General features: G+C 41.9%; 1 pseudogene; it reads left to right on the top strand.

Moving 5' to 3' along the window:
- Positions 1 to 9,680: 9,680 nt before the first annotated feature.
- On the top strand, positions 9,681 to 10,455 carry LOC102842835 (annotated as a pseudogene).
- The last annotated feature ends 2,936 nt before the right edge of the window (positions 10,456 to 13,391 follow it).

Genomic DNA, 13,391 nt, shown 5'->3' with positions numbered 1-13,391 from the left:
AAATCAAATGACGTATTGTATTAGGCAAATCTGCTGCACAAGAACTTTTTAAAGTGTTGAAGAGCAAAGATGTCAGCTTGAAGACTAAGGTGCACCTGACTCAAGTCATGGTATTTTCAATAACCTCATATGCATGCGAAAGCTGGACAGTGAATAAGGAAGACCGTAGAAGAATTGATGCTTTTGAGTTATGGTGTTAGAAGAGAATATTCAAAGTGCCATGGGCTGCCAAAAGAACCAACAGATCCGTTTTGGAAGAAGTGCAGTCAGAGTGCTTCTTGGAGGCCAAGACGGCCAAACTTTGTCCCTCATACTTCTGACATATTGTCAGGAGGGACCAGTCACTGGAGAAGGATATCATGTTTGGTAAGGTGGAGGGTCAGAGAGGAAGACCCCCAACGAGATGGATGGGCCAAGTGGCAGCATCGATGGACTCAAGCGTGGCAACAGTAGTGAGGTTGGCCCAGGATCAAGCAGTGTTTCCTTCTGCTGTGCATAATGTCACTATGGGTCAGTACTGACTCGATGGCACCCAACAACACCCCCTGCAGATGGCTCAGGCAATTGTTCGTATGGACTTATATATTTGTAGAATTTACACACCCACAAAAGAGATGCAATGTTTTTCCCTTAGAGGCCCCACAAAACCTAGATGCTCTCCAGAATACCAGGTACAAGCTTAAAGGCACTGGTGCAAGAGACAGAAAAGGGTCTGCTTGAGACTCAGGGATCTCTTACAGGCAGAGAAAGAGCTGGATGGGCTGGTGTAACACAAAGCTGCTGGGCACATTCATGCAACACTTGACAACTGGGTGCCTGCTCTGACTTTCTTCTGGTCACTGGCGCCCTCTCCGGGAAGAGCTGTAACTGTGCTACCGCTGATGAGAAACGTGGCCTAGGCCTGCTGAGTGACGAAGACTGGTTACGCGGCGTCCTCTAGTGGTTATCATGGAAACTAGAGTAATGGTGTGGTGCTGTATGATCAGCACTGAACTGCGAACCACAAGGTCCGAGGTCCAAACCTATCAGGTGTTCTTTGGAAACCCTGTACAGGGTCGCTATGAGTCAGAACCGACTAGACAGACGGCACTTAACAACAACACTACAATTAGAAAAAATCAAAACTACTGCCATTGAGTAGTGAACTTATTCAGGATTCCAAGACCGTAAATCTTTGTGGGAGCAGACAACTTCATCTTTCTCCTGTGGAGTAGTTGGTGGGTTCTAGTAACCGACCTTGTGCTTAGCCGTCCAGTATTGCTGTTTGCTGTTGTGTGCCGTGGTATCAGTTCTAACAGAGCCTGTAAGTGTTTATGGGTTCAAACAACTTCGTCTTTCTCCCACAGAGAAGTTGGTGGGTTTGAATTGCTGGTCTTGTGTTTAGCAGTCCAGTGTTTATTCTACAAGTGCCACCAACGCTCCTGGTCCCATAATATGTAGAGTCATTCTGTAGAGTCATTCCGACTCATAGAGACTTTATATAGGCCAGAGCTTATCCTACAGTGTCACACCAGAATGTGTAGTGTAGTATTCCACTATTTGAGTTATTTACCCAGTCTCCTGTTGAGAGATCTTTGGGCTGTTTCTTGGGTTTTGCTATTCTGAACAATGCTGCTCTGAATCCTTACACATGTCTCCTGGTGAGTATGTGTGAGCAGGGATGAGTTGGTTGCACCACAAGCTACGACATTTTAAATTTCACTAGGTTGGACTGTTGTTGTTGTTGTCAGGTGCCATCGAGTCAGAACCGACTCATAGCGACCCCATGCACAGCAGAATGAAACAATGTCCGATCCTGGGCCAACCTCACTATCGCTGCCACACTTGATGCCATCAATGATGCCACCTGGCCGATCCATCTTGTTGGGGGTCTTCCTCTTTTTCTCTGACCCTCCATCTAACCCAGCATGACATCCTTCTCTAGTGACTGTTCCCTCTTGACAATATGTTCTCACCACTGGACCAATAAACAACATTCTTATCAACGGAGAAAAGATTGAAGTTGTCAAGGACTTCATTCTTCTTGGATCAACTATCAACACTCACGGAAGCAGCAGTCAAGAGATCAGACGACGTATCGCATTGGGCAAATCTGCTGCACAGGAACTTTTTAAAGTGTTGAAGAGCAGAGATGTCAGCTTGAGGACTAAGGTGCGCCTGACCCAAGCCATGGTATTTTCAATAACCTCATATGCATGTGAAAACTGGACAGTGAATAAGGAAGATAGTAGAAGAATTGATGCTTTTGAGTTGTGGTGTTGGAGGAGAACACTAAAGTGCCATGGACTGCTAAAAGAACCAATAGATCTGTTTTGGAAGAAGTGCAGCCAGAGTGCTCCTTGGAGGCCAGGATGGCTAAGCTTCGTCTCTCATACTTCAGGTTGGACTAGAGATGTTTAAAATTAAGCAAGAGGCCTTAGACTGTGAGGTCCTTTGCTGTTGCTGTTGTTGTGTGCCGTGGAGTAACAAGTTCAGTAGATTCTGACTCACAGAGACCCTGCCTGACAGGGTAGAACTAGCCCATAGTTTCCTAGGTTGTAATTTTATGGGAGCAGATTGCCAAGTCTTTCTCCTACAGAGTGGCTGGTGAGTTTGAACCGCCTGGCTTTCAGTTAGCAGCCAAATACTTAACCATTGTGCCACCAGGGCTTCTTGGGAGGTCCATTAGATACCACTTAACCCAGCCCTCTCATTGCAAAGATAAGAAAAAGAAAGCCTAGAAAGGTGAAGTGACTGGCCCATGGTGCCTCAGCCCTGGCTTTTTGGACTTACTCTGGGATAAGTAGCTACCATGTAAGATACTGACAAGCCTGAGACCACTGTGTTAGTAGGCTCTCTAGGTGGTGGTAGTTCATCCTTTTAATCATGCACATGTGAGTGAAGCTGTCTTGGATCCTCCAGACACACACACACATACACCCACCAACACACATACTCCTTATTGGTCAGCTGAGTCCATCAAGTGACCCCAGTTGATGCCACAGGGAGCAGAGAATCACCCAGCCAAGTCCTGCCTAGATTTCCGATCCATAGAATCCATATATATATATATTCTGTGGGTCATAAATCCAGATAAAATAAGCGGCTGTTGTTTTAAGTTGAGGGATTGTTTGTTATATGATAATATGCTACTGGGACAATCCTGTTCATGTGCTTGTTTCTTATATCTCCTTTCACCAGACTAGGGATCCATGAGCTGCTTTGTTCTCTGTTATGTGGTATATTCCCTCGGCCCAACACTGAGCCTGATGCATAGTTGGTATTCAACAAAGATTTGTTGAATCAATGACAGCGTGGAAGAATAAATGTATGTACACCCCACTTTAGAGTCCTGATTAATTCACTCAGCTGGGTGGTTTCTAGAATAATCCTTTAGACACTTTCGTATTAGGAAGAGGGGCATCCAGATCCCTGACATTCCCTGGCAGCCCATTTCTCAGGCCTGGATGCAAGACTGTGGTCACTAAAACCTATTGTGGCATCAGGGCCCCTCTAGTAAAAGCCTATCTGCACCAGCCTTTCCCCAAGTTCCATCTGATGATGTCTTCCAAGCCTTCTTTATCTGAATTCCCCTCCAGAAAGCTGGACCAGTTTGGGAATTTTTCTGGACTCCTTTCTGACCTCCAGGGACAACCTCTCTCCCCCAGCTTCTTTTTTTTTCAATACTTTTATTGTGACTTGAGTGATAGTTTTCATGGGAGAATATCAGTTTTATACTCATCCTATCGAATTTCATTCCATTGCAATGATTACAATCTCCTCCATGCATCATGATTCAACAGTATTTGCTTCTATTTCCTTCTTTTTTTGTTGTTGAATGTACACAAAAACACTCAGGAATATATAAGCATTTAAACAACCAACCAAAGGGCACATTCTGCAAGCCTGCCTCCTGGCTGTCAGCACACAGCCTTTCTCTTTCCATGAGTCTAGAGTCCTGTAGACATCTCTGCCTCCATCTCTGGTGTCCTTGTTTCTCTGAATAGGGTCCTACATTCCACTTATGGTTTTTTCCATTGATGGTCCTTGGGTCCTCTGTTCCTGGAATATAAGATTAACTACTACCCCTTTTTGTTACAAAATGTCTACCTTTACAGTTGTGATAGTCACAATTAATCATGATAACAATTATTCACTGTTGAATCATAAGAGTCTTATCCCCATCTTCTTTCACCAGATCCATCTAGACAAGATGAAAACTATTCAGTGGGGGTTCTACTTTCCCCCACATACTCTGAAACTAAACTCCCTCTTGAACACTTGTAAGCTAGTCACTTTGTGCCTTTATTACCCATTTTAGGTAGCCAGTATCTAAGTTACCCGTCCCTATCAACCCTGTGTACAGAGGGGATAGGATTGATCCTTGATGTGAAGACTCCTTCCCTCTCAGTTGGTATTTTGAGCTACTACATCCATAAATATAGGTCAAGTTCCTCAAATTGTAGCAATTTACATTTGTTTCCTTTATCAAAAATTTTTTTAATCTTCCTCTAGTCGAGTTCTGATCATCAAGCCATCAAAGCTAGGTCGAATGGGTATTATCTGAAAGTTTGGGCATTCTTGTGCATCTCCCCTCACTTCATATCAGCCGGACACTTCACTCTCAGCTCTAGCCCTCTGTGGCTATGTCCTTGTCCATGGGCTCAGGAGTTCCCAGGTCTCACCACACTTCAGACCAACCAACACTTCCTCTTCTCTCTCTCATCTCCAGATCAACAGTAGTCTATGGAACATGGTCAGATTCAGCCCATTTCTTCATTGCTGCCTTTCCCTCACTTCCATTCACATGTAGACCAACGTGGTCGCCAGCAAGCTTACATGCCTGCTTGTGTGTTCCCTTTGAGTTTCAGTCTTGGAGCAGGGTTTATCCTGAAGGGACTTGATTGATTGCCTCAGTGCCTCCCCAGCAAACTTGTTCTTGTAGTGGCCACAACAAAAAACTTTTTATTGTGAATTGAGTGAAGGTTTACAGAGCAGATCATCAGTTTTGCATTCAACAAATCACATACTTTGCTTCATTATAATGACTGTAATCCTGTCCATGTCCCAATAGTCATCTTTTTATTTTCTTTTGCATTCCTCTTCCCACTTCCTTCATCTTTCCTCTGCCAACCTCCCTCATGTTATATATTGCCTGCCCTGTAACCCCTGTTAACGTGTCTACCCTCTAGCCTGTGAGTACTATTCGCACTCCACCCCCATAACCATCATAGAATGTTTCTTTTATCAAGAAAACCTTTTCTTAAGTTTGTATAACATTGGTCTCATACAATATTTGCCCTTTGTGATTGACTTGTTGCACTCAGCATAATGTCCTCCAAGTTCACTCATATTGTGAGGTGTTTTACAGATTCATCGGTATTCTTCAATGTTGTGTAGTAGAAAAAAACACAAAAAACTATGAAACAACAAAAGGAGAAAAACAAAAACAAAAAAATAGTGCAGCTGTTGGACCCAGAGAGGAGAAAATGCGAGGCTTGTGGGGGTGGTCCTGCAAGCCAAGGAGCTCCCGAGGTGGATGAGGAGGAATGTGGCAGCAGATTCCTTCTGGCTCTAGATGGAGTTCCTATTGGCCTCAGTGTTCAGGGCACTCAATCCGGAAGTAGCTCATGGAGACCCTTGATGGAGCTGGTTTCAGTGTCTGTTAGGACCACAGGGCGGCTGGGGGCAGGGTGACTGGCTAAGTGCTGGTCTGGTGATTCCGCGGGGTCTGTAGGTCTAGAGCTGAGCCTACCTGAATCCAGGCACCAAAAGAGCCAGCCCCTGCCTCACACTGGCATGTCTCCCAACCACTTGGTTCTTAACTCCCAGGGATCAGGGGCTGTGCTGGGGATGGATGAGGGTGAGAACTGGCCACACCTCTGGTCATCAGGGGAGCATGGGGAAAAAGAAGGAATATCGCACCTTTCCCCGTTGTCTGTGTGGCTCTTCTCTGCCAGGCCACCTTCTGCTGCCAAAGCTGCTCACAAAGCTCAGGATGGCTGCATTGAGTCTGTCCAGCTGTTCACCAGAGTCTGTCCAGCTGTTCACCAGTCACTCTTCTCTCTCACTGTCCCTGCTCAGCCTCTCCTCCCAGCAAGCACTCAATCCACTTCTCTAACCTTTCTTCGGAAGTTCAGGGTTCCAGGATTTTCATCTGTCTCTGTCTCATTTGGTCTCCCCTCTGTGTGGTGCAGCGGGTTAATGCGCTGAACTGCAAGGTCAAAGTCACTGGTTCACACTTACCAGCTGCTCCTTGGAAACCTTGTACAGGGTTGCTATGAGTTGGAACTCAGTTGAAGGCACTTAACAACAACATATTTATTTTAGAGGGTCCCTGCGGTGTGTCTGTCTTGTCCAAATTCTTACCAGAAGTCCCTCCCACAACTCCTTTTTTTTTTTTTTAAGCACACATTTATTTACTAACCAAAGGGATGATCCTAATTAAATCAACACTTTGAAACGGTTGCATGTGAATGTTTGTTGGAGAAATAATAGAACACAGTTTTTTTAAAAAGCAGCAGTGTGGAGATTTGAACTGAGCTTGTTCATTCTCACAACTAATTCTTCCTTCAAATGAAGATGGAATTTTTATTCTCCTTTTTCGTAGGTCCATATACAGGTGATATTGTTTCTAGCATATTCCACAATTGGTTCCCCATCTGCCAGTTTTCTTATTATTGTGCTTTTCTTCCCATCCCACCCTTTTTGAACCAAAGCACCATCTGTAAAATTGCAGATGTGTTTTTCTGTCACCAGCTGTAGTTTCTTCAAGCTTTTCTCCCAGGTTACAAGAAAACAGTGTTGTTTTCCATTTTGAAGGTGAGGGTTTTGCCCTCAGTGGTGATGGTACAATCAGGTTTGGCCACTGCACCCGTTTTTCGCAGAGCCATTCCCACTCCTCTTTCCATCATGTGTTCACCAAAGCCTTTGCTGTCTACCAGGCGCTATTTTCTTACCAGCTGCTGACTGGTAGCCATGGTGGGTGTGGACAGGTGGATGTGCAGAGCAATCAGAGAGGGTCCAGAGGGAGAGCAAGGTGTCCCTCAGCTTGTTGATGGCAGACAATTGTGGGGATTCCTCTAAGACCACTCCTATCCAGTGCCCTCAGAGCACTGCCTCACCCCATCTTGCTACTTCCCAGCCCTCAGAGCCCTTTATCTGAAATAAGATGACAGCACCATCTATCCCAAGACATATGCTGGGTATTGTCAGCATTTCATTCCAAAACTTCCATAGCCCAGTGAAGGTAGAGCCATAATTATTCCATTGTATGAAGGATAAAAGTGAGACTCCAGGTAAACATAACTAGTTTCAGAGTCCGTGTCTGTCAAATGTTTTTCCAGGATCCAATTCATCACCATCATCAGCATTCTTGTAACGATAATCTATTGAGCCTGGACTGTAAAGCTAACAATCCACTTGTTCTTGGTGTTGAGCCTGCTCTCATACAACAAAACAAATCACTTCCAGGTTCTTTGCCATCCTCACAACTGTTGTCATGCTTGAGTCCTGGTTGTTGCCACTATGTCAGTCCATCTCTTTGGGGATCTTCCTCTCTTTTGTTGATCCTCCACTTTTCCAAGCATGATGTCCAAGGACTGGGCTCACATAACATGTCCAAAGTACAAGAGACAAAGTCTTGTCATCTCGTTTCTAAGAAATATTCTGGATGTACTTTTTCCAAAGCCGATTTGTTTGTTCTTCTGGCAATCCGTGGTACTTTCAAATGGACTTCTGGTGTGGCGCTGTAGGATTGGCATTGGACTGAGAACCATAAGGTCGGCAGTTCAAACCTACTAGTTGCTTCTTAGAAACCCTAGACAGAGTCACTATGAGTCAGAATCAACTTGATGACACATAAAACAACAACAACACCATCATTCAAATGCATCAATTCTTCCTCGATCCACCAATGGATACTAAATTCAGTGGGTTATATTTTAAGTAGAATTGGATATTTTCATAGTTTCAAAGTATCTCCCTCAAAATGTATACTAACCACAAAGAGTAAAGTAGGAAATCTGTAGTGAAGAAACCCAGCAGATAACACTGTAGACAAGTGATCGAAGTTAACATCACTAGTCATACACATTATACTCCTGATAGGATGCAGTCAGAAAGGCCTGACCTCACTTCTGTAATATTTTCTCCAGTAACTTCAATGTGATCATAAGAACACCTCAGGCAAAATCAAATGGACAGACATTCTACAAAATAACTGACCGGTACTCTTCTAAAGTGTCAAGGTTATGGAAAACAAGGGAAGATTGAAGAACTGTTACAGACTGAAGGAGATTAAGGAGACGTGACAAATAAACATAGTGTGGGATCCTGGATTGGATCCCGGAGTAGAAAAAGGACATTAGTGGGAAAACTGATGAGATCCATATAACATCTGTTCTTTAGTTAGAAGTAATATGCCAAAGTTAATTTCTTAGTTTTGATAAGTGTTTCATCTTCATGCAAAATGTCCACAAAAGAGGAAGTGGAATGAAAGGCATGCAGGAACTCTCTACTATTTTTTCAACTTTTTTAGAAATCTAAAATTATCTCAAAAAAAAAGACATTGAGAAACAAGCTGGTAGACCATTTCTCCCAGGGATTACAATGAAAGCTTCTGGACAGATTGAAAAACAACTATTTAATAATAAACTATAATATTTATTATTATGTGAAACATAAATAATAGCAAGCAGATTGAGGTAGGACATCAAAACTTGAGAAAAACCAGTAGAACTGTGGCAAGAATTCCAGTAAGTTTTTCCTTTATTTTCTGACTTTGACCCAAGACGATCTGAAGCAGAAAACTGCACAGTTAGCAGTATGGGCAGATCACCAAGGAAGACTTATGTCCTGCCATAAAATCACCTTAGCAAATATTGATAAATCTGCATAATGCAAAATGTGTTCTCTGAATTAATTAGAAATCAAGAACTGAAAGGCAATGGAAAAGTTCCCAAGTATTTGTGAAGTAAACATTATAGTTCAAAATAACCTATGGGTCAGAGAAGTAGTCCCCAGATAAATTAGAAAATAATTTGAACTCAATGGAAATGAATATGCAATATACTAAAAGTCATGAAATGCAGATAAAACAGAGCTAAGAGCAAATTTTACAGCATTAAATGCTTATATTAGAAAATAATAAAGGTCTCAAATCAACAATACAAGCTTGCATCTTCAGAAACGAAGGCAAAAAAGAGCAAATTAAGCCAAAAACAAGTAGAAAGAAATAACCAGCAGAAGTAAATGATATTGAAAGCAGAAAAATAATTGGGGGGAAAAAAAAAAAGAATGAAACCAAAAGCTGGTACTTTGAAAAAAATCAATAAAATTGATAAACTCTTAGATTGACCAAGGGAAAAAAGAGAAGACATAAATTAATAATATCAGGAAAGAAAGCAGGTATGTAATTGTTATTGTTGTTGTTAAGCACTATAGAGTTGGTTCCGACTGATAGCGACCCTGCATAGGGTTATAATATGCAAAGACCTGGAGTTAGAAAACCAAAAGGGAAGAACACGCTTAGCATTTTTCAAGCAGAATAAATTGAAAAAAAAAAAATTCAAGCCTTGACTTGTGGTATGGAAGGATTCTGTGGGCAAAATATTGAATGATGCAGAAGGCATCAAAAGAAGATGGAAGGGATAGTTCTTCATGCCCCGGAGACTGCGCCCGGTGGCTTTGCTGCCATCACCATGTCACAAAATGAATATGTTGAGTTACACCGTAAGCGCTATGGATGTCATTTGGATTATCATGAGAAAAAGAGAAAGAAGGAAAGTTGAGAACGTTCGAAGAAGGCCTAAAAGATGATGGGTCCAAAGGCTAAGCTCTACCATAAACAGCACCATGCTGAGAAAATACAAATGAAAAACGCTATCAAGATGCATGAAAAGAGAAACACCAAACCAAAGAATGATGAGAAGACTCCACAAGGTGCAGTACCTGCCTATCTGCAGGACAGAGAGGGGCAGTCCCGAGCTAACGTACTTTCCAATAGGATTAAACAAAACGAAAGAAGAGAGCAGGAAAATGGGAAGTCCCTTTGCTCAAAGTCTGTGCCCAGGGAGAAACAGAAGTATCAAAAGTTATTCAGACAGGAAAGAGAAAAAAGAAAGCATGGAAAAAAGATGGTTACCAAAGTCTGCTTTGTTGGAGATGGCTTTACACAAAAAACCACCTAAATATGAAAGATTCATCAGACCAATGGGCTTACGTTTCAAGAAGGCTCATGCAGCACATCCTGGACTTAAAGTCACCTTTTGCTTACTGATAACTTGGTATGAAGAGAATCCCTCATCCCCACTCTGTACAACTTTGGGTGTGATCACCAAAGGGACTGTCATTGAAGTGAACGTGAGCGAGTTGGGCCTGGTGACACAAGGAAGCAAGGTTATCTGGGGGAAATATGCTCAAGTTACCAACATTCCTGAAAATCATGGATGCATAAATGCAGTCTTACTGGTTTGACAGCAGTTTCCTTTAAGTCATTCCTTATTGGTGAAGACTACAACCAGGAAAATCACTATTACCTGTGTTTCTGAGTACTACCAAATAGCCTTACCCATCTGTAGTCATCAAGAACTATTTATGATGTTATTTTGAAAACATGAAAATTGTCCAATTTTATAAACTGGTCTTTTTTTTTTTTTTTTTGCATTATAAGGGGTTTAGGTGTTCATAAGACTGAGTGATTAAAAGAGCATTGTGGAAATAAACTTCATCACTACCTATAATGATGTGTAGGTACTCAAAAAAAAAAAAGATGGAAGGAATACACAGTCACTGTACAAAAAAGAATGGGCCGATGTTCAGCCATTTCAAGAGGCAGCATATGATTAAGAGCCAATGGTTCTGAAGGAAGAAGTCCAAGTTGAATTGAAGGCATTGGCAAAGAACAAGGCACTGAAAATTGATGGAATACAAATTGAAATCTTTCAGCAAACTGATGTGGCACTGGAGGCACTCACTTATCTATGCTAAGAAATTTGAAAAACAACTACCTGGCCAAATGATTGGAAGAAATCCATATTTGTGCCCATTCCAAAGGTAGGCAACACAACAGAATGTGGAAGTCACTGGACAATATAACTGATATCCCATGTAAGTAAAGTTTTACTAAAGATAACATAAAAATGGCTGCAACCATACATTGACAGAGAACTTCCAGAGGTTTGAGCCGTATTCAGAAGAGGCCGTGGAACGAGGAATATCATTGCTGACATCAGATGGATCTTGGCTGAAAGCAGAGAATACCAGAAAGTTGTTTACCTGTGCTTTATTGACTACACAAAGGCTTTTGATTGTGTAGATCATGACAAACTATGGACAAAATTGTGAATAATGAGTATTCCAGAACACTTAATTGTGCTCATGAGGAATCTGTACATAGACCAAGAGGCAGTTATTCAAATAGAACAAGGGAACACCGAATGGTTTAAAATAAGGAAAAGTGTGCACCATGGTTGCATTCTCTCACCTGTATGCTGAGCACGCGATCCAAAAAAACTGGATTATATGAAGAAAAATGTAGCATCAGGATTGGAGGAAGACTTAACAAAGGTTGTTACCTGTGATGTGCTGATGATATAATCTTTGCTTGATGAAAGCAAAGAGGACTTAAAATACTTACTGATGAAGATAAAAAAAAAAAAAAAACACCAAAAAAAACCCCACAGGCTTAGGTATGGATTACATCTTAATGTAAAGAAAACAAAAATCCTCCCTACTGAACCAATTAACAATATAAATCGAGAAGAGATTGAAGTTGTCAAAAACTTCATTGTGCTTGAACCCTCTATCAACACTCCTAGAAGCAGCAGTCAAGAAATCAAATGATGTATTAGGCAAATCTACTGCACAAGACCTGAAGAGTAGCAAAGATGTGATTTCTTTTTCTTAATGTTTTATTGTGAATTATGTGATAGTTTACATGGGAGAACATTCATTTTACATTCATCCTATCACATATCATTTCATTGCTATGGTTACAATCCCCTCCATGCATCATCAACCATCCAAACCGTATGCACTACAAGCATGCCCCCCCGGTCATCAGCACACAGCCCCTCTCCCTCTCTGTGTCTAAAGTCCCCATCCGCTCCATCTCTCCACATCATAGTCTCTGCTTCCATCTCAGGCATCACTGCTTCTCTGGGTAGGGTTCTGCTTTCCGCTCTTCTCCCTTAATTGTCCCAGGGACCTCTGCTCTTAGGCTGAAAATTTAATCACTCCCTTCCTTGCTAAAAAATGTCTACCTTTACAATTCCATCCCTCACAAGCAGTCCAGATAACAATTATTCACTATTGTATCACAAGAGATCCATCCGGATTTCATTTCATCAGCCCCTCCTAGACAGATTGTATGCTACTCAGTGGAGATTCTACCTTCCTCCATGCCCTATGAATCTAGCTTCCCTCTTTTTTTTTTTTAATCAACATTTTATAGGCTTTATTGAAAGTTGACAAGTGCAACTGTTAAATACAGTGAGAACATGCACAGAAACATATGCATGTAACTACTATGCAGGTAATATGCAGGAACCTCTACTGGGAAATTCACTTCTTTAAGCTAAAACTTATCTTTTTTTTTTTTCTTCTTTTTTCCTGAGTATTCAACCAGCTCAATCAAAAGACTTCAGACAAGGATTTACTTCAGGATATTCAGCAGCTAGTAAGATTTCAGATTACACAAAGAGACTAACTGCCAAATCTGTCCATTTCTTTTAGGTGCGGTTTTCTTCAGTTAGCGTTTTCCATGTCGATCTAGGTAAAAAAGACAAGCCACACCTCTCAGACAGCCAGGGAAACATTGAAATGTCCATCTGTACACTCTAAATAGTAGTTACAGTCCTCTATTGTACAAAATAGTTAATCTAAATACACAAATATACCATAAAAGCAAAACCACCTTCAGGGTCCAGATAGCTTCGGTTCCAGCTACCTGTCACCGTTCGGTCAGTCTATGAGTTGTGTGTTATTCACTGTTTCAGAAAGAGGCACAGCACTATTGTTGATGGATTTGGGTGACAATAGTCAATTTGTACAATGAGCTACGTTTCCTCTCGGTATAGACATAGACGAGACTACAGTCTTTACTAGCAACTCCCTTTTAGTTCCTCTTGGGGGGAGGAGAGAGGACCGTCCCCCGTGGCACCCACAGCTTTGGGCACCCCTGGCTGAGCTCCATGCCCGCAGGGGTGGCAAGGCACAGGCTTCTCTGCAGGAACGAAGCCATTTCTTGGGTGTGTGCCAAGCTGCATGAGGTCCCGGGACATACATGCAAATTCTCTCCATAACCTTTAATTCACTCAACTAAGAAACTTCTTCAAGCCAAAAGCAAATGAGTGCTTTAATACTGGAAAAGAACAAAACAAAAAACCACACACAGAAAGAGAGAGAATGGC

Source organism: Chrysochloris asiatica, unplaced genomic scaffold (assembly GCF_000296735.1).
Source record: "Chrysochloris asiatica unplaced genomic scaffold, ChrAsi1.0 scaffold00039, whole genome shotgun sequence".
Classification (NCBI taxonomy): Eukaryota; Metazoa; Chordata; class Mammalia; order Afrosoricida; family Chrysochloridae; genus Chrysochloris; species Chrysochloris asiatica.
Note: the sequence above shows the minus strand (reverse complement) of the source record. Positions and strands in the feature narration are given on the sequence as shown.